This window comes from Octopus bimaculoides, chromosome 10, assembly GCF_046866305.1.
Source record: "Octopus bimaculoides isolate indiv1 chromosome 10, ASM4686630v1, whole genome shotgun sequence".
NCBI lineage: Eukaryota > Metazoa > Mollusca > Cephalopoda > Octopoda > Octopodidae > Octopus > Octopus bimaculoides.
Window position 1 is genome coordinate 75251734 of NC_142937.1, and position 22555 is coordinate 75274288.

Genomic DNA, 22555 nt, shown 5'->3' on the forward strand with positions numbered 1-22555 from the left:
GATTTATTGTTTCTTGTCCATCTCCACATATTCTCCAGTTACTTGTGTTTCTTTTCATTATATGTCTTTGGTAATTTCTGGTGGGGAGGCTTTGGTCTTGTGCAGCAATTAAAAATCCTTCAATCTCTGCTTTGAGTCCTGAGCTTCTCAACCATTGCTGGGATTTTTCTCTGTCTGTTTCTTTTGTATTTACTTTAGCCCAGTATTTACCATGTAGGGGTTTTTCTTGCCATCATTTTATCATGGACCGTTGCTGTTCTAGTTTTAGTTTGGATTTCATTTGTTTTATAGCTTTTGTTGTTTATTATTATTATTATTAAGAATGTGAATGAGTAAGCATTGCATTTGACTACATCGATTATATCAAATCAGTGAGGAAGACATCACTCATATCAGAAGTAGCTGCCCCAAAATATCTGCAAGGTACTAACTCCCCATGGGACATGACACTGTCACCAAGACAATTTACAAATCTTTAAACAAGAAGGATTTTCCTGATGACTAAATATAAAGCATAACAGAATTGGAAAGTATTTACAGCTTTAAAAATATAAAATATTGGCTGAAGATTCCAATAAAAACAGCAACCCAGTGTAGGCACAATAGGTCAGATGAGGAGACAAAATCATGCATTGTTGTTGAGTTAATTGACTCAAAAGAGCCCCCCCCCTATCTGACAGAAAATTTTCAGGTAATGGTCAGTTTATAGTAGAAATAAACATTAAATGAATATGAATACTATAAAAAGAAATTTCATCTCATTCTCAAAGTCCAGAATTTGTTTAAAAAAATGCAAAATAATGAATAATTTAACCCTTTTGATACCAAGCTGGCTGGAACCTTTGGCTCTGTAGTACAAATGTCTTGTTTTTTAAAAGTTCTGAATTAAAATCTTCCACCAAACTTTAGTCAAAATTTATGTTCCTAACACTAGCTTAATGATAACTAAGTTATTTTACTAAATTCTTTGCTATATTTAAAATTAATTGAAAGAAACACAGAGCATCTCAACAGAAATATGGTAACAAAAGGGTTAATAGGAAAAGATCTATGAAAAAAACTCTGATTTATAATGAAATAGCTAAGTTTTTGCTATATTTATACAATCAATAAAAATAACTTGTTAGAATTTTTATTTAATAAATAACTAAAGATAAATTGATTCCTTTATTTATTCATTTGATTGTTTGTTTGTTTGTTTGTTTGTTTGTTTGTTTGATTGATTTGTGTGTTTGTTTGTTTATTCATTTTCGCAACATAGGCACAGGTATGACTGTATGGTTAAGAAACTTGCTTCACAACTATGAGATTCAGGTTCAGTCCTACTGTGTAGCACGTTGGGCATCTGCTGCTATAGTCCTAGAATGACTAATGCCCTGTGAGTATATTTGGATGAAAGAAATTGTGTGAAAGCCTGTCATATATATGTATATATGTGTGTGTTATTATAAGCAATGGCATAATTGTTAGAGGCTGAAAGAAAATTATCTAGCATTTAAAAAATAATTAACTGTGACAAAAGCAGTGTGACCACCGAAAGGTAATATTTATCTCCAAACTAACGTGGTGGTTATGTTAGTACACGGAACACTGCACTATTTACCTTGAGAGGGCCTCTCATATGGATTTGTGGTGCATAAAATCACTTTTATTTATATCGTTGACAGAGAACCATCTGCTACAACTGCCAAAACTGCCAGATCACATGATTTTGATCTACTTTCAGTGATTACATGAAAGTTCACTAACATCAATTCACTGTGAAGAAAGTTCACCACAACGAAACTGTACCGAGAAAATATATCTATAGTATTTCACTTTTAATAGTTAAAAACTGTTTTATTGAAAAAGAAAAAAAAATGGTGAATTGATAACGTTGAACTTTGCTTGTGGTGAATTGATGATGGTGAACGATTTAATTTCTGAAGAACTTCTTTGATCAGATATCTGTGCTTATTGTTAAAAACTATTAATGCAAGAAACAATTGTTTATTTATTTATTTATCTATATTTATTGTTTATTTAATTATCATTTATCTTTTACTTGTTTCAGTCATTTGACTACAGCTATGCTGGGGTACCGCCTCAAAGTATTTTAGTCAAACAAATCAGTCTCAGACTTATTTTTTTAAAACCTAATACTTATTCTATCAGTGTCTTTTGCCAAACTGCTTAGTTGCGGGGACATAAACACACTAGCATGAGTTGTCAAGTGGTGGAGGAGGGCAAATACAAAGACATGCATACGTACACACACACACACACACACACACACACATATATTTATTTATTTATATGACAGGCTTCTTTCAGTTTCAGTCTACCAAATCCACTCACAAAGCTTGGGTCAGTGCAAGGCTATAGTAGAAGACACATGCCCAAGGTTACACACAGTGGGACTGAACACGGAGCCATGTGGTTGGGAAGCAAGCTTCTTACCACACAGCCATGCTTTATATCTATTATTTATTTGTTTATATTTATTATTTGTATATATTTATATTTATTATTTATAGTTTAGATATCATACTTCTCTAATAAAAGATTACCTAGCTGTGAATAACAATGAAATAAAATCATACACTGAAAAGAATTTCTGAGTGAAAATCAATAAGATGTATAATTTAAATATGATTTTATTATTCACTTTTCCCCTTCTTTTATACACACACATACACACACACACACATGCAAACACGCACATGCACAAACGCACACACGCACACGCACACACACACACACACACACACACACACATATTTTATACTGTTAAATAAAAATAAGATATCATTTATTCCCCAAAATGCTAATAGGAATATATAAAAAAAATATAAAAGAGGAAAAGAATCAAAAGGTGGGTGCGGTTGAGGATAAAAGATATATTTGGATATTTTCCTCTGTTATTAATGGCAGCATTAGAACAGGAAATGGTATGAATTTCTTACATAAAATCATTCAAAGATAACAATCAACTGCAAATTTCCTCTGTGTTTTTTCACATCTAATATATTTTACATCTACTATGTCGTATTATATTTATATCACAGGTCAATGAAATTGCAAAGTTTTAGTATCTTGAAAGTTAGACTAATTCTTTGGTATATTACATATTTAGAGCATTAATTTCAAATATATAATCTGTTTAAACTTAACCATTTCAGTATTAATATTAGTATTGAAGGTGTAGCATACTGCTTTATATACGGAAGGGTCTACTTAAGCTCTGAAATTACAAATCCTAGTTGCACTCCTGGTTCGGTTTTGTTTTAGAAACCATTGCTGATTAACACAAAAGATAGCCAGATTCTAAAACACAATATAAATTATGGTAGGTAACTGAACAAGAGACAAGTAGGGTGCATGTGTGTGTGTGTGTGTGTGTGTGTGTGTGTGTGTGTGTGTGTGTGTGTGTGTGTGCATGTGTGCATGCATACATCATCATCATCATCATCATCGTTTAACGTCCGCTTTCCATGCTAGCATGGGTTGGACGATTTGACTGAGGACTGGTGAAACCGGATGGCAACACCAGGCTCCAATCTAATTTGGCAGAGTTTCTACAGCTGGATGCCCTTCCTAACGCCAACCACTCAGAGAGTGTAGTGGGTGCTTTTACGTGTCACCGTAAGTATATATGTATGCATGCATGGAAATTTGTTGGTTAATTAATTAACAAATAAGAAGTGATCTCCATGTACATTTATTGGTAAACTGTATATCATTTTATTTTTCATTTTACATGATTTTTCAAACTCTTTAAAAGTCTCTTTTCAAGTATTTTTATAAAAATAAGAATAAATAAGCACAACTCCCTGTATTTATTCATCCACATTTCTTGTATTGCTCTACTTGAGTCAGTTGTGTGTGTTTCATTAAAGCAAATCTCACAGCATTGGCTGTAAGACAAAAATAATGTGAGAAATGTCAAAACGAAGTCCATTTCATTTGCTCAAACTTAGATGACAATATACTAGAGATAAGACATTTAAATTTTACTCTTTTCAAACAAATACTCTACATTTCTAAGTGTTACCAGTCATATCATGATTATTGATATTGTTGTTGCAATCATACTTATCATTATTATTACAGTTGCTGTTGTTGTTTCTGTGGTTGCTGCTGCTGTTTTCATATCATTGTCATCGTTGTTGTATTCTCATATATATATATATATATATATATATATATATATATATATATATAATGAAAGCTTTGAACAATAATACCAACTTTTGTTAGCTCTCCACATTAACAAATCTTTTCATTGCCACCATCCACCTTTTACTATTTCTCAGTCTTGTTGTGTTAACGTCCTTAACAACTTAAATATATTTACCAAAATGTTAGAAAATATCAAGCTTCTTCTTAACCTTTCAGTTATATACACCGAAAGAGATGATGCCAAACTCTGGCACTACTTATGAAGTGCAGCTTTTTATTGATAAAAAAGAAAACTGAAGTGAAAGGTTGAGGATTCTTGTACTGTTCTTAAATTACATCCTTAGAGTTAGTGGTCCAAAAGAAAGTTTACTGACAAACAGTAAAAAACAGAAAATTAATATATGTGTGTATGTATGTGTGTGTGCGTAAATATATATATATATATATATATATATATATATATATATATATATATATATATATATATATATATTTCTTTTTTTATATATGCATATGTTTTGTTTGCAAAGAAATCTGTCTATATATGTTATCTATTCAAGTATATAGATACAGATATTGGAAACATAAGCTTAAAGGATCAGGATAGAGTCTTTACTTAGACACATGCACACACACTTATGTATGTATGTATGTATGTATGTATGTATATATGTATGTATGTTCACTTCTGTTTTTAATTATTCAAATTCTTCCTTCGAGGAAGGAGCTGGTTTCTAACAAACATACCCAGCTCCGTCATTGGGATGTAGATAACAAGAAGAATATGACGCTTTGAACATCACAGAAGTCTTGCATATTTTTACTGTTCCACCTACAGATTGTATTTGTAATTTGTGAGTAAGTTGGCTGATTTGTTTTATAGAAAGCCCTTACTTATTTAGATTGTTACTTAGAAATTTACTCACAAAAACCAAGTGCACCAATTATTGTTGGTATAAATGTGAATTTATTATCTGAATATAGAAGCTGGAGGTTTCCGAGCTGTTGTTCACAGTTATCCTCTTTCTCTTTGATTTTTAAAGAGATATTCACATCAGTAGTGGAGGTGCAATGGCCCAGTGGTTAGGGCAGCGGACTTGCGATCATAGAATCGCGGTTTCGATTCCCCGACCGGGCATTGTGAGTGTTTATTGAGCAAAAACACCTAAAGCTCCACGAGGCTCCGGCAAGGGATAGTGGCGAACCCTGCCGTACTCTTTCACTACAACTTTCTCTCACTCTTACTTCCTGTTTCTGTTGTGCCTGTAATTCAAAGGGTCAGCCTTGTCACACTGTGTCACGCTGAAACTGTCCGAGAACTACGTTAAGGGTACACGTGTCTGTGGAGTGCTCAGCCACTTGCACATTAATTTCATGAGCAGGCTGTTCCGTTGATTGGATCAACTGGAACCCTCGACGTCATAAGCGACAGAGTGCCAACAACACATCAGTATGACAGCTGACCTCTATGGCACAATATTCTTTTCAATGTCTGTCCCAAACAGCAGAATCTACTCTCTTACATTTACTCTTGATAACTGTATCAGTGGGAATTTTCCTCCAGTGTTATTTGTGTTAATGTTTGTGCATGTATTCTTCTCTATATTTATTCCAGGACAGTATTTTTTCTGAATGGCATTGTATATTGTTTTTGCAACAATGGTGTGTTACCCTCTGAAGGAGCTGGTTTCTGACAAGCATAGAAAACTCCATCATCCTGAATGGAGACAGCAAAACCTCACATTTTAAACTTGAGACAAGTCAGAACAGTGAAAACAAACATGTATTTTATACATATATACATGTTTCACTCCAACATGGAGATGAACACCAATTTCTCCATGTGATCAGCTTGAAAAAGTGTTAAGATATTTACTTACCATGAAACCAATGGTAGCCTTAATATACAAATAAGGAATCTTTATCCACCAATGTGGTGAGCTCTCACTCTCATTGTTTGACATTTATGTACATACATACATACATATGTACACACACACTTGCATGCACTCACATACGTGTACACACACTCATATAGGCATGTGTGTGTGTGTGTGTGCGTGCGTGTGTGTGTGTGTGTGTGTATACGGAAATATCAAACAATAAAAATGAGTGATCAACACTGCATGAGTAAAAATTCTTTATTAGTGTTTTAAGATATTTCCTTAACCTGAAACCAATGGTAGCTTTAATACACAAATAAAGTGTGTGTGTTTGTGTATATATATATATATATATATATATATATATATACACACACACACACAAACACACATGATTTTTATTTTCTTTATGTATTTATCTATTTATAGTTAACATTTATAATTCTTTTGTCTATATATTCTATGTGATTAAATAACATTTTCTATGTGATTAAATAACATTATGTTCAAATATAATTGTGTAGTTCTGCATATGATATGTATAGAATTTCAGCCAGGTGGTTTAGTATTAATAAATTTGCAAATTAATCTCTCTGTTTATTAGAATTGTGTTTCGTTAGTGAGTTTTAGTGCAAAACACAGTCCTTTATCATTACTGTTCTTAAAGTTTAAAGATGTGCCTAATTATATTTGCCCACAATTTAGGAATTTTCTAAAAATAGTTATATTATAGAAATTTGATGAATGATGAATGTAAAAATGATGGTATGAACTAATGCGAGCTTTTGCACTAATTAGAGCATTATTCAGGTTTTCAGGAATGTCTGATGTTAAATATTGCTCTGCCTTCAGTGTCTGTACGAATGGTCAGTATGAATAGGCCAAAGAAAAAGCAGAAAAGGATAAGGAACAAAAATAAATAAAAAACTGAGAAAAAATATAAAAATGTTCAAAGATATCAATTTAAATGTGCTAAAATCTTACAAATGGAAGAAAGAATTGGGGGAATTCAGTTTCCAAATAGGCACTTTGCATGATAGTATAAATTTAGAAAATAGCAAAGGCAGTTCATGTTAAAAGGAATTTAAAAGACATTGCAGCAATCTATAAAGATTAAATAAAATAGTCTTTGAAATGTAGATTTAAAAATAACTATGAAAAAAATATTCTCAAATTTTTAAAGTCTTTGAAATTTACTAATGGAACTAAATGTTTTTCAGTTAACTCAGAAGATATAAAAATCATTTTCTTCAAAATACATTTGGCATGAGAGTGTATTTAAGAAGTTCATTTTGCAATCCCAGGCATTCAGGATCATTTCCACTGAGACGTACCTCAGGTATGTGTTTTCTTCTATAGCCCTAGGTGGATAACTAATGCTTCGTGAGTGAGAGTGTGGGGTATCCTGTTGTATGTGTGTGTATGTATATATTTATACATATATATATATATATATATATATATATATATATGTATGTATATATGTATGTATGTATGTATGTATACTGCCTGAGGTTAAACTAGTAGTAACATGGAACAGCCACTTTGATGTAGTGATTAACTTTATATATAGTTTGTTTTTTGGTTTAAATAGTAATTTTAATAATAATCCTCCGTAATTTAGCCAAACTGCTAAGCTACTGGGACATAAACACACCAGCATATATATATATATATATATGACAGGCTTCTTTCAGTTTCCTTCCACCAAATCAATTTATAAGGTGTTGGTTGGCCTGAGGGTATAGAAGAGAAGGCGCTTGCCCAAAGTCCCACGCAGTGGGACTGAACAGGAAATTATGTGGTTGGGAAGCAAGCTTCTTACTACACATTCACAGCCTTGCCTGTGTAATTCTGAATGCATTGTACCTTGGAAAGTGACAGGATGGTCATGGCAAAAATGTTTTTTTTATCATTGATTCAAGATTGACTGGATACAAAAAAACAACTGAAAGTAAAATTAGAAGCTAAAAATCTCCCTTGAAATCTGATTATTATCATCATCATCTTCACCAATATTTAATGTCTGTTGTTCATGCTGGCATAAGCTGGATTGTTTGACAGGAGCTGGCCTGCTGAAGAGTTAGTTGCCTATGTTCCATGTCTGTTTTGACATGGTTTCTATGGCTGGATGCCCTTCCTAACATCAATCACTCTACAGAGTGTACTTGGTGCTCTTATGCAGCACTGGCATGGGTGCTTTTTACATGACACCAGAACAAGTGCTTTTTATGTGCCACCAGCACCCATGAGCCCACAAGATTAGGAATGCTCAGCTAAAGATAGACGCAGAGGACATGCCTGTATGCAAGAACAACCAAAATTTTACTTAGTTTCATGCATCTTCTCAAGCACAGCAAACTGCCAAGAGTCTCAGTCCTCTGTCATCCCCTCTGTTTAGCCCAATCTCAGGAGATCCTTTCTCACCACTTCCTTCCACATCTTTCAGGGTCTACCCCTTCCATACATTCCCTCCACAATTAAAGATTAGCACCTCTTCATGTAATTGTCTTTATTCTTCATCTTCTGAAATTTTTTATAAAAATAATATTAATTTAATAATATTATCTCTGATAAACTACACCTGAAAGAAAATGATAAAAAGTTCATGATTAGAACTCTTTTGATTGGAATGTTGGTGAATCAGGACAAACCTGGGATTATACAATACTTAATGACGTTAACAACATCAACATGAATCTATTTTAATATGCAAATGCGCTATGTCAAAGTATTTTCATATCAAACCTTTAAAAGATTTCCTGAAGGACATCAGAAATGGTTTATATTCATTTGTAAACATACTCAAAGTATCTTTAAATAGAATCTGTACAGCCTAACCTACAGGACATCTGACTTATAGAGACCAAGCTTGGGGAGATTCTAAGCAAGATGTAGCCCTCTGCTGTTAAACTAACAATTCTGCTATTCCCATGTTTCAGCTTGAAACACACATGCTTTCACTTTAAAAAGATCTAATCTGCATAAACACATACAGAAAAAACATTGATTGATTGCTCCACAGAGTCTAGTTTGCTTCCCGTCTTAAAAAGTTGTTATTTACTTAATTTGCATCACATTCGTAAACAACAGCACCATTGGTTTTACAGGTTTCCAGTGCACGAAGCACTGGTTCGCTGCATGTTTGATGGTAAAAGTGAGAAAAGAATGTCACTAATAGAAGCATTTTCCTTTTTTCACTACAGATTGATATTTTTATTCCTTACTGTTATACATCAGTGAAAGATGTGTATGTATGTATGTATATGTGCAGATTTGTATGTTTTGTTTTAATGTATACATTCTCATGCATACAGTGGCCATATCTAGACCTGCTCATATATATTTGAATGATAAACTTCTGGAAAGTTTTACAGATTTTTACAATTCCAGTGATGGATTGGATCTGTAATCTTCAAATTAGCTTTCTTCATTCTGGTTTTGAGAAGCCTAATTTCTCAAGTTTGATATTTAGACAGTGTGTTACATATCCCAGCGCCCCAATAATTACAGGTATAAACCTGAACTTGTGATCAGTGTAGCTATTCTCTTTTTCACAGATCTTCATATTTATGTTAGCATCCACTGGGCAGCTAATTCTCACAATTGTACACAGGTTCTCTTCTCTATCCCAAATCATTATATCAGGTTTGTTGTACTTATTGAGATTTTCACTGGGACATTCCACCAGTGCTCCTTGGGTGATTTATTAGCAATTTAACAACCTAAAGGCAAATTTATAGACATTATTAAAGTGCCAGATGGTACTAACTAGTACCAGCATTGCTAGAAATAATAATCAAAACAACTCAATAGCCACTACATATACTTAAAGTATATGCTTTGTGTATTTTCTGGTGGTTGAAATTGCATGGCGGAATATATATACTCTAAAACTACTGGGTGTAGAACACCTCAGACATGGATGGACAGGCGAGATAACTCAACCTCAGTCCCATTTGGAAGTGGTGGACACCAGATGTTTTGCCCACACCATTGCAGCCATTGGAAAATACACAAAGCATATACATTAAGTATATGTAGTTGATAATATATATATATATATTGAGGAAAAAAGTCGGCAGAATTTTCGAAAATTTTTTTTTTATTTCTTCATTATTTTTAGCGCTTTCATTCGTTTCTCAAACTTGTCAAACAATATATATATATATATATATATATATATATAAAGTTGAGGAGGGGATTGGATTTAACCAAACCCAGAAACAGCTGTAAGACTCTATCTATAAAATACTTTTCCAACCTTACCATTGCTCTCTTTATCTTTTTATTTTATATATATATATATATATATATATATATATATATATATTATATACATATTATATATATATATATATATATATATATATATATATATATATATATATATATATATATATATATATATATATATATATATATATGCCAGAAGGGAGGCTAGGCGACAGGTTTATTTAGCCAGAGGGGAAGCAGATAAGGAAAGATTTGCCAATGTTCTGCGCCGTGAGGACCAAAGACTCGAGGTATTTCGGGTTGCAAGACAGTGTAGGAGAGAGAATAGTGATGTTGTAGGAGAGAAATGTGTTCGCATGGATGATGGTACGCTTGCATTAAATGAGGATGCAAAGAAAGAGGTCTGGAGATGCCACTACGATAGATTGCTTAATAAAGAGAATGAATGGGAGAAAGAGAGCCTGCCTTATGTCGACCCAATAGAGGGACCAGCTATCCGAGTTGATAGTACCAGGGTAGATAAAGCAATTAAGAGTATGAAGACCGGGAAAGCCCCCGGCCCATCAGGAATCACTGCAGAGATGCTCAAAATATCTGGCAGTGTTGGCTATAGCCTAGTCACCCGTATTACGAACCAGGTGATACACGAAGGAGTCATACCCTATGACTGGTGTAGCAGCATCATAGTCAACTGCTACAAAGGTAAAGGGGACGCTTTAGATACAAATAATTACAGAGGCATCAAGCTGTTAGATCAGGTTATGAAAGTTACAGAGAGGGTCATAGCCCAACTAATTAGGGAGCGAATCAATTTAGATGAGATGCAGTTTGGGTTCGTGCCAGGTAAAAGCACTACTGATGCCTTATTTCTAGTGAGACAGTTGCAAGAGAAATACCTAGCCAAGGATAAACCTCTGTACCTGGCTTTCGTTGACATGGAGAAAGCCTTTGACAGGGTCCCCCGATCCCTTATCTGGTGGTCAATGAGGAAACTTGGGATAGAAGAATGGCTAGTGAGAGCTGTGCGAGCCATGTACAGAGATGCGGCCAGTAAGGTGAGGGTTGGAAATGAGTACAGCAATGAATTCCGGGTAGAGGTAGGGGTCCACCAAGGTTCCGTCCTCAGCCCCCTATTATTTACCATAGTCCTCCAGGCAATCACAGAGGAGTTCAAGACAGGTTGCCCCTGGGAGCTCCTCTATGCTGATGACCTTGCCCTAATTGCGGAGTCACTATCAGAACTAGAGGAGAAGTTTCAGGTGTGGAAGCAAGGTCTAGAATTGAAGGGCCTTAGAGTCAACCTAGCTAAAACCAAAATCCTAATAAGTAGGAAGGTAGATAAAACACAAACCCCTTCAGGTAGATGGCCCTGCTCAGTATGTAGAAAAGGAGTAGGTAGTAACTCTATAAGATGTACCCGGTGCAAGCTATGGACACATAAGAGGTGCAGCAACATCAAAGGCAGGTTAACTAGCAAGTTAGTTTTTGTTTGTGGCAGATGTTCAGGTGCAATAAAGACTGCAAACAAACAGGAAACAACTTCTATCTCATTCCAGGGTGAAAAACTAGAGGTAGTCGATAGCTTCCGCTATCTGGGCGACCAAGTTAGTAGTGGGGGTGGGTGCGCTGAAAGTGTAGCTGCTAGAATAAGAATAGCCTGGGCAAAGTTTAGAGAGCTCTTACCCCTGCTGGCGACAAAGGGACTCTCACTCAGAGTAAAAGGCAGACTGTATGACGCATGCGTACGAACAACCATGCTACATGGCAGTGAAACATGGGCTGTAACTGCTGAGGACATACGTAAGTTCGCAAGGAATGAAGCCAGTATGCTCCGTTGGATGTGTAATGTCAATGTGAATACCCGTCAGAGTGTAAGTATCTTGAGAGAAAAGCTGAACATTAGAAGCATCAGTTGTGGCGTGCAAGAGAGACGATTGCGCTGGTATGGACATGTGGTGAGAATGGAGGAGGATAGCTGCGTGAAAAAGTGCCACACCCTAACAGTTGAGGGAACCCGTGGAAGAGGTAGGCCCAGGAAGACCTGGGCTGAGGTGGTGAGGCAAGACCTTCGTACATTGGGCCTCACCGAGGCGATGACTACGGACCGAGACCTTTGGAAATGGGCTGTGCGTGAGAAGACCCGGCAAGCCAAGTAAGATCGTTGCCAGTGCCCCTGGACTGGTTCTTGTGCGGGTGGCACATGAGATGCACCATTTTGAGCGTGGCCGTTGCCAGTACCGCCTGACTGGCTCCTGTAGGATTTTCGAGCGAGATCGTTGCCAGTGCCCCTGGACTGGCTTGTGCGGGTGGCACATAAAAGACACCATTTCGAGCGTGGCCGTTTTCGTGCGGGTGACACGTAAAAGCACCCACTACACTCTCTGAGTGGTTGGCGTTAGGAAGGGCATCCAGCTGTAGAAACTCTGCCAAATCAGACTGGAGCCTGGTGTTGCCATCCGGTTTCACCAGTCCTCAGTCAAATCGTCCAACCCATGCTAGCATGGAAGGCGGACGTTAAACGATGATGATGATATTATATATACCTGTATATATAGATACATATGCACATACAAACATATATACAAATATATATATGTATATGTATATATATATATATATATAAACATATGAATTTATACATACATGCATACGTATCATCATCATCATCGTTTAACGTCCGTTTTCCATGCTGGCATGGGTTGGACGGTTTGACTGGGGTCTGGGAAGCAGGGAGGCTGCACCAGGCCCCAATCTGATCTGGCAGTGTTTCTACAGCTGGATGCGCTTCCTAATGCCAACCACTCTGAGAGTGTAGTGGGTGCTTTTTATGTGCCACTGGCGCAGGAGCCAGAGAAGCTGGCATCAACCATGATCAGATGGTGCGTTTTACATGCCACCAGCATGGAAGCTAGTCAAAGCGGCACTGGTATATATATATATATATATATATAGTCCACAGATGATTCTCAGTACACAAGACACTTAGTAGTGGTCAAAAAATTCAAACTTAGACTCCAATGTCTTTACAGGGGATCTATTCCACAATGTAATAGCTATGAGCAGGATCAAGGGACCACTTTAGAAAATCAACCTCAGTGAACTCAGTCTAACCCTTGCAAGCATGGAAAAGTGAATATTAAAACAGTGATGATGATGATAACGATGACGACGACATTCATATATATATATATATATATATATATATATATATATATATATATATATATATATATATATGAGTACTGTTGTTCTTGTTTAATTTCAGATACATGATTGGATGTGTTCAAACCATAATGTACTGATCTGTTAATAAATATAGGACTACACTGGCCAATGTTTTCTTTTTCTTCTTAGGATAGTAGATTGCAAATTGAAGAAGGTTTAGCTGCTATTTCTAGCAGGTTGAGTAATTATATATACAGAAGCTCTCTTATTGTTTTGTAGAGAGAGCGATGCACTTTGTTTATTATGAATGATAAAGGTGAATTTGTGTGAATATGATCTGCAAATGCAAATATTGTTTTTTATAAAAAAAATATTGTTCTTATTTTTACAAGATGTTTTATTTGTAAAAACCTAAATCAAGACATTCACAAATGTCAAAACAGTTAAAGCTATTAAATTAAAAACATTAAAAAAACAAGCGAACTATTTCACTATTTCACATCAAACTCATGTAAATTTATAACAATGAAAACCTAGCAACAGACAAAATAATAATAAAGTTAAATACAGTTTTTTTTTTTAAAAAAAGAAAACAAAATTATTAATATATTCTACTTTTCATTTAGTATTTAATAAATTCAATTATTGAAAATCAAATTCAATATTCTTTGGTGTAGACAGTATTAATTTTTCAGACAAAAAAAATTGATATTGTCTGAAAAAAAATTGATATTTTTGTTATATTATTATATAATTTCCTCTGTTTGGTCCTAAATACATATAATTAAGTATTTGCATATACAATTTAATCAAAAAAATGCACACTTACAACTGACATATTCGTTTTCAATTACTAAGTACTTTTTCAAGATATTCATTATTTTCTTTGTTTTCATAATAGGAAATGTTAGTCATAAGTCATAAAAAAATTTCAAATTTCCTTATATGGTCAAGACAATGAAAAAATATTGGATCTTCGTTTATTGGAGAAATATATTGATTTCTTTCGTTTAGGCATGAACTTTCAATAAACTTTGGGAATGAACAGGATATTGTGATGTTCATGGCTTCCCCAGTGTCACAGCGGCAAAGCTTTTCTTCAACCTATCATTTTAGAAAAAACAAAAATCCAAGTAAATAGATCAAGTGATCATTGCTAGAAATGACTTTGATTACAGACCTGCTCAATTATTTCTGACCTGGGGTTAAATAGAAACTAGAATATCAATACAAATTGTATTGATTTTATGAAAAATTGAACCTACATCAAGTTAGAAGCTACACTTAGTATATTTATTTCATTATTGCCCACAGGGGGCTAAACATAGAGGGGACAAAAAAGGACAGATAAAGGGATTAAGTCGATTACATCGACCCCAGTGTGGAACTGATACTTATTTAATCGACCCCGAAAAGATGAAAGGCAAAGTTGACCTTAGTGGAATTTGAACTCCGAATGTAATGGCAGACAAAATACTGCTAAGCATTTTGCCCAGCATGTCCAATGGTTCTGCTAGCTCATCAACCTACTATACTGTGATGCTCATTATAAAAATATGTCTCTGCACTTTGATAAAGTGTCATCTCTAACTGTAAAAAATTATGCTCGAACAGTTAAAATGGCTTTAATGAAAAACTATCCGGAAGATAATCATTTAAAAGGGTTCCACTCCTTTTAAACATCCCTTTCTCATTAAGTATTTCATTGAACAATGAAACATAATTATACTGGAACTGACTGAATAGATAAAATGTCATCTTTCCATGTCCCATCATTCTGTATTTATGTCTTAGTCACTTTGTTTCTATTGGCTCAATTCACCTAAGTGGAAATATATAGCTTACAAGCAGCTTACTTCCCTTTACAGCCATCTTCATCAAATTAGTACTTCTCTGCTGACCACTATTATAGTTTCTATAGAACCAAAAATAAATCAATCCAGTGGTTACTAGCTTACTCTTGAAAGTATCTTTGAAGCTAATTTTTTTCACATAGTGATAGCAATATTTTACTGTACCTGAAGGCAGTGAACTGGCAGAATCATTAGCATGCTGAGCAAAATGCTTAGTGGCATTTTTTCCACCTTTATGTAGTAAATTCAAATTCCACTCAGGTTGACTTTGCTTTTAATCCTTTTGTAAGTGTACCAAAATTTCTCATGATCAGAATGCTTGCTGCCCTAAGTTTATGACCAATTCCTCACTCCTTGAGTGTAATGTTAAGTTCAATTTGTATGCCATGGGGTGACATGAGCTTCAACATTTTGAGTGAAGTTTTTCATCAAAGAAAGAGAGATGGAGGGAAAGAGGGAGGAAGAGTAACAGAAAGAAGAAGGGAGAACATTTTTTTAATGTTTACTTTAGTACTGAGCATATGATTTTATATACACAGAAATATGTATGCTCAGTGTCACCACTCACCATCATCATCTTCAACGTTTCACATCTGCTTTTCTATTGTGGTATGGTTTAAACAGCTTCTCTGAGGCAGAATATTATGATTGAATATCTCCCATGTGCCGACCTTTTTAGTTGTCTTTTATGGCATGCAGCAATACAATACATCTATTCTAAAACTGGGATACACACTGCAAACACTCAATAGAATCATAAACGTTAAAAATGAGTCATCTTTTCTTGAATCATTACTGGTCTTGTCTTTCTGTAACATAAGAATTTATAGAAAGCTGCAAACTTTACAAAAAACTTCTAGTATAGAATCAATACTAGTTTCTCTGGAATGTTGTTTTGTTATTTGATTTCTTATGTCAACCAGAGACGTGTACTATTAACGAGTTTAGAACTCATAATCATATAACCAGTGGTTTAGCACCTTAAGCTCCCAGTTATTGTGTTCTTGAAATTAATGTCAGAGGTGGATTTGTTCCACCTCTGCAAACATACGTAAGTGAGATATATAAATATTGATTAATTTAAGGATTGAATAGAACAACAGAACAAACCTGCTCAAGATCTGAGAAATCTACTGGCCAGTGGTTACCCAATTAAATTTCATCCCCAGGATAATATTGAATGTAATAATTATCTTAATTCACATGCTTAAACTATCAGAATACAAAGTCATGATTGTAATTTACAAACTGGAAGATATCGTTATTACATCTGAAAGTTAAGAAGCTCCGACATTAGTATTAATTCACTAGTAATGAGTTGTTTTGTTAGTGAGTTTGTTTAACAGAATAATCTTCTAAATTATATGCTTCAAGAAATTCTATTGAAAGGGAACAGTTAATATTGGCAACTAATAGTTTGCAGTAAATAGCAGTTGAAATACATTAAGTGAAGTACCAATATATAAAAGATTTAGATATTGACTTCTGCAAATCTGCTTTTAATTTATCACAGCTAATCTTTGTCTCATATCAGCAATTATAAATCTCATTACATCAAACATTGTGAAGTAGCTCTGATCAGAAAAGCCCATAAATTTCTTCTCGCACAAGATCAATGCAGTACGCGTAATTGCATTTCTCAGAGAAATTTATCTACAATCAACTATCTTTGGATTGTATCACTGCCTACTAATATCCTGAGTACCAAAGTAACTCCCAAATGTTATAATCTGAATTACAGTCACACTAATCTAACTTACATCAATCTATATTTGAAATGATTCTGAAAGCACAATCAACTATCAACAACTCAGAGATAATTGCCAACTTTTACTAGTTTGACAAATTAGAATAACAAGAGATTCTTCAAGTCATATCAGACACTGCAGTGTCTACACTTGACATCACAAGTAGGGAAACATTCTCATATGGTGTAATTTTATAGGATTTGAGGATTTATCTTTAAATACAGTTGAGAGGCTATTATCTTTCATCATTAGAGTATGATATATATTACAGAAAAAATAAAAAATAAAACAAAGTTTAAGCTAAAATATAGCAAATTATATATAAGTGTTTTGGAATTGATATAACAATAAACATTGAATGCCATTCTTAAAGAAAAGGTCCTTCACGTTTTTCTTATACTAAAATTTTCACTTCACATTAAGAAGGAAACAATTAAATTGAGATATATTCAAAAGTATCTTCTATTTTAATAACAAATTCAAAATGGAAACAAAAAAGTTAGATCAAACATATATAATCTCCTTCACTATTAATAAACACACACATACACACATATATGTAATTTATCTTTATATTATACTCCATCATAGATGGTTACTTTTATTTAATTCTTAACCCTTTAGAGCCCAGCTATCTATTTTGGTATGATATTATTGTACAATGGGGGAAGATGAAAGCACATCATAAGAATAAGACTAATTCTCTTATAATGTATTGCTTTGAAGTTTAAACTTCTAAAATGAACCAGTTTTGAATTTGTTGCTGTTATGTTAAACAGTCATATGTCCAGGTTTGGCCAAATGCATTTGTTTTTTAATATCTAATTTTTCTTCAGATGGCGAGCTGGCAGAATCGTTAGCATGCTGGGCAAAATGCTTAGCGTTATTTCATGTCTTTACGTTTTGAGTTCAAATTCCGCTGAGGTCGACTTTGCCTTTCCTCCTTTCGGGGGTCGATAAAGTAAGTACCTGTTGCATACTGGGGTCGATCTAATTGACTGGCCACCTTCCCTAAAAGTTTCAGACCTTGTGCCTAGATTAAAAACGAATATTTATTTTTTCTTGCAATAGCCAATTCTTTTGGTCAAGCTATCATATCTCCAGCTGCTTCAGATGAAAACTATCAAAGTGTAGTACAACGTGTGCTATATATAAGAGATGAGGAATTATGTACATTATTTATATTATTTGCATTATTTACATTTGACGGATATTTGTCCTCATCTTGTTTGTTGTTAACACAACATTTTGGCTAATATACCTTCCAGCCTTGATTAAGTGACTTGGGAAATTTCGAACCTGGGTTCTCATTCCTAAAGTATTTTTCGATTTTATTATTATTATTATTATTCAGGTCACTGCTTGGAATCAAACTCAAAATCTTGGGGTTAGTAGCCCGTGCTCTTAACCAGTACGCCATATGCCCATTGGCAATTGTGGAGTGAATTTTAGGGTTTATAAATCTAATATTTTCCTGTCCTTCCTTAATACCAGTTCCCATATGCTATTCATATCTGAAATCGGTCTGCTTAGGAGGTTGTTGTGTTCTAGCACTTGTGCTGCTTCTTTTAGTTTTTGTATTTTCCATACATGGTCAGTTATAACTGATTTATCAATATCTCCTCGTATCACAGCTTTGGGGTGTTCCTCTACCCTTATTTTGAGGGGACAACATGTTTCGCCTTTGTATAGCCTACCACAGCTGCATGGTATGGAGTACACGCAGTTTTTGGTCATATTCTCCTTTGGGTAAAACCACCAACAGAAAAGAATATGACCAAAAACTGCGTGTACTCCATACCATGCAGCTGTGGTAGGCTATACAAAGGCGAAACATGTTGTCCCCTCAAAATAAGGGTAGAGGAACATCCCAAAACTGTGACACAAGGAGATATTGATAAATCGGGTATAGATAGATGATCATGTATGGAAAATGGAGACCACCTCCCCTTGTGGGATGAAGTTAAAATAATAGACAGAGAACACCAGTGGAAAATACAAAGACAAAAAAAGAAACAGCACATATGCTAGGACACAACAACCTCCTAAGCAGACTAAGTGCAGATATGAGTAGCATATGGGAACCTGTATTAAGGAAGGATAAGAAAATATTAGACTTATAAGCCCTAAAATTCACTCCATAATTGTCTATGGGCATATGATGTAGTGGCTAACAGCATGGGCTACTAACCCCAAGGTGGGGAATATATATTCATGAAAAGCAGAAAACCGGTCCTTATGAGTCAGCATGACTCGAGAAGGTAACTTTACTTTTTTTTACGATATCTACAGCTCAATGAATAATTCGTTTATGTATGTTTGCTAACGAGTTCAGCTACTTATATTGCCCATTGGTTAATTTATCGACCTCTTCTCATGGCACCAACAGACAAAATAGAAAAGGTGTTGTCTTGAAGGCTAGCAAGGGAGATGTACTGGAACAGCTGCTCTGACTCACAGGGCTTGCACTTGCAGGATAGCCATCTCTGCCTTGATTGCAGTGAGCAGAGATACGATCCAGGGACCAAGAACACCAGAGGTCTTAAATGACAAAGGCTCAACTATAAACTTGTCATAAGGTGACTAATACCTTGACAGCTTGCTTTTCTCAGCCTGACAAGCAGTGGAGAGTGAGCTGGCAGCTGACAACACTAAGTTGCCACTGGAGAAGGTCTCACAGCATGTGGGATCTCAGATGGGGGGGGGGGTGCTATTATCCTACAGTCTGGCCTTTTACCATCCCCTCAGTCTAGCCACACTGGCTCAAGCTGGGAAGAGAAGCCTGCAGTGTTTAGGCTTTGCTTTATGATCTTGTTTAGGGTGGTATGGCATGGAAGGCAGCTAGCACTATGATGGCATGACAGTGGGTGGAGGCTACAAGGTTCCAAAGTGGAGCCACAGTAGTGTTCATTTTATTATTCTTTTATTCTACTAAGTTTCTAAGACATAAACACACAAACATTGGTTGTCAAATGATGGCAGGGAGAGGGATAACACAGACATGCACACATAAATAATACATACATACACACAAACACACACACACACACACACACACACACATACACATGCACACACATAACCTATATTAAATTAAGAGAAGGAAATGGAGATTTAGTGGCTAATAATTATTTAATAAATAATTATTAACCAGTAACTCTCGATTTCCTTAATCTAATATGGATTATATACTTAATACATACCTATTGATTGAGGGAAATTTTGTTTCCTAAAGATAGAAGGCATAAAAATCAATGTTTTCTTGGATGTAATCATCACTTTGAGATTAATATATCCTCTAATTAACTAATACATGTGTGTGTGTGTGTGTGTGTGTGTGTGTGTGTGTGTAAGATGTACTTCTTTCAGGTTTCGTCATCCACTTCCACTCACAAGGCTTTGGTTGACCCTAGGCGATAGTAGAAGACATTTACCCAAGATTCCATACAGTGGGACTGAACCCGGGACAATGTGGTTGGAATGCAATCTACTTACCACACAGCCATGCCTGCACTTGTTGCATAATATTTCTTACATTCAATAATAATTTCTCACATCCCCTCCATATCATATGCCAGAGCTAAATCAATGTCACCAGCATCTACAATAACATATAATTTTAGCAAAAATAAACATTCAATTTATTATTTATGTATGTATTTAATCACTTAACATTCATTGGGCAAAATGTCGTTTGTAAGCACCATTAACATTATCATCTGCCACACTCCTGTTTTGCTTTTAATGGGCTTATGCGTGTTACTCACAGTAACTTTAATATGATATCAATTATAAATTTAGATTTAAATTCATCTCTGTTTCGTATAGTCCTGTTCAATTCTGATTATATATTAAATAATTTTCAGATGAATTTATATCCATTGCTTCTGTTCAAAGTGCATTACATGGAGGTTTTTGCTATTAGATTATTAGTTATGTCCTAAGTTGTTGCTGACTGAATCATATCTGAAGTTAACTGAAGTGGTGTATGAAAAATTACTTCAGAAATTCATAATGAGAGAAATAACAGTGCACTAAAATTATAAAGTTCTCTTATACAAATTGATTTCTTTTGACTAAATATAATAGAGGCAAGTTTTCAAGGAGAGTGTCTGTAGTCAATTGAATATATTCCTGTTTATCTCTGATATATATATATATATATATATATATATATATATATCACACGCAAACATATACATATATATATATATATATACACATATATATGCATATATATATTATATATATATATATAAACACACACATATATGCATATATATACATATATATATATACACACATATATGCATATATATATATATATGTATACATATATATATGTATGTGTATATATATATGCATATATATATGTATGTATGTATGTATATATATATACACACACACACACACACACACACACACACACACACACACACACACACACACACACATATATATACAGTCATTATGAATTCAACTGTGGGTTGAAAAGTAGTGTTGACCATAATAAAATTCATAAAGGAATGAATCCAGAACATGTACACCAGTAAGCCTCTTGACAATTGAAACTTGAGGTTTTCGTCAACACCTTTCATACAATCCATTGTACTCCTGATATGGAGTTCTGTTAAGAAATGTTTGTTAACCCACCTGTTACTGTATTTTATTTATTTTGAGATGCTCTGTGTTTCTTTCAATTAATTTGAAATATAACAAAGAATTTAGTAAAATAACTTAGTTATCATTAAGCTAGTGTTAGGAACATAAATTGTGACTAAGGTTTAGTGGAAGATTTTAATTCAAAACTTATGTAAACAAGACATTTATATTACAAAGCCAGAGGTGGTTTCAGCCGGGTTGGTATCAAAAGGGTTAATATACATTTATCGACATCAGTACCATGTAACATCATCCTCATCATTATCATTTCTGTATTCACTTTTCTGTGCTAGCATCGATCTGGTAGAATTTATTGAGGCAAATGTCCAATAACCTGAGGCCTGCCCTGTTGTCAACTCTTTCGTGTTTTTGAACAGAGTCATATTACCCTAAGAAAGGGAGACACACATTTAGATTGCATTTTGATTGCATTTAGGATTCCTAAATTGGAAAGAACTTTTATTCTTATTTACAGAAATAGCCCCATGCTTGAGAAGTTTCTTTTACAACCAAATGGGTTTGAGTTCAAGTTGAAGCACAATGGGTTTGATCCCTCTCTGGTGTTACCTTTGGCAGATATCTTCTTCTATGGATTCAGGCAAACAATACTTAGAGAAATTTAGTAGCTGGAAACTGTAAGGAAGTCCATCATATATACACAAAGCACTTACAAATGAATGCACGCTCTACCACATGGTTCCTAGTTCATTCCCATGGTATGGTTCCTTGAGCAAGTGTTTTCTACTATGGCTCCCAGATCAACCAAAACCTTTTGTGTGGATTTTGGAAGATAGAAATTGAAACAAGTCAGTTGCATATATATATATGTTCTTTTATTCTTTTATTC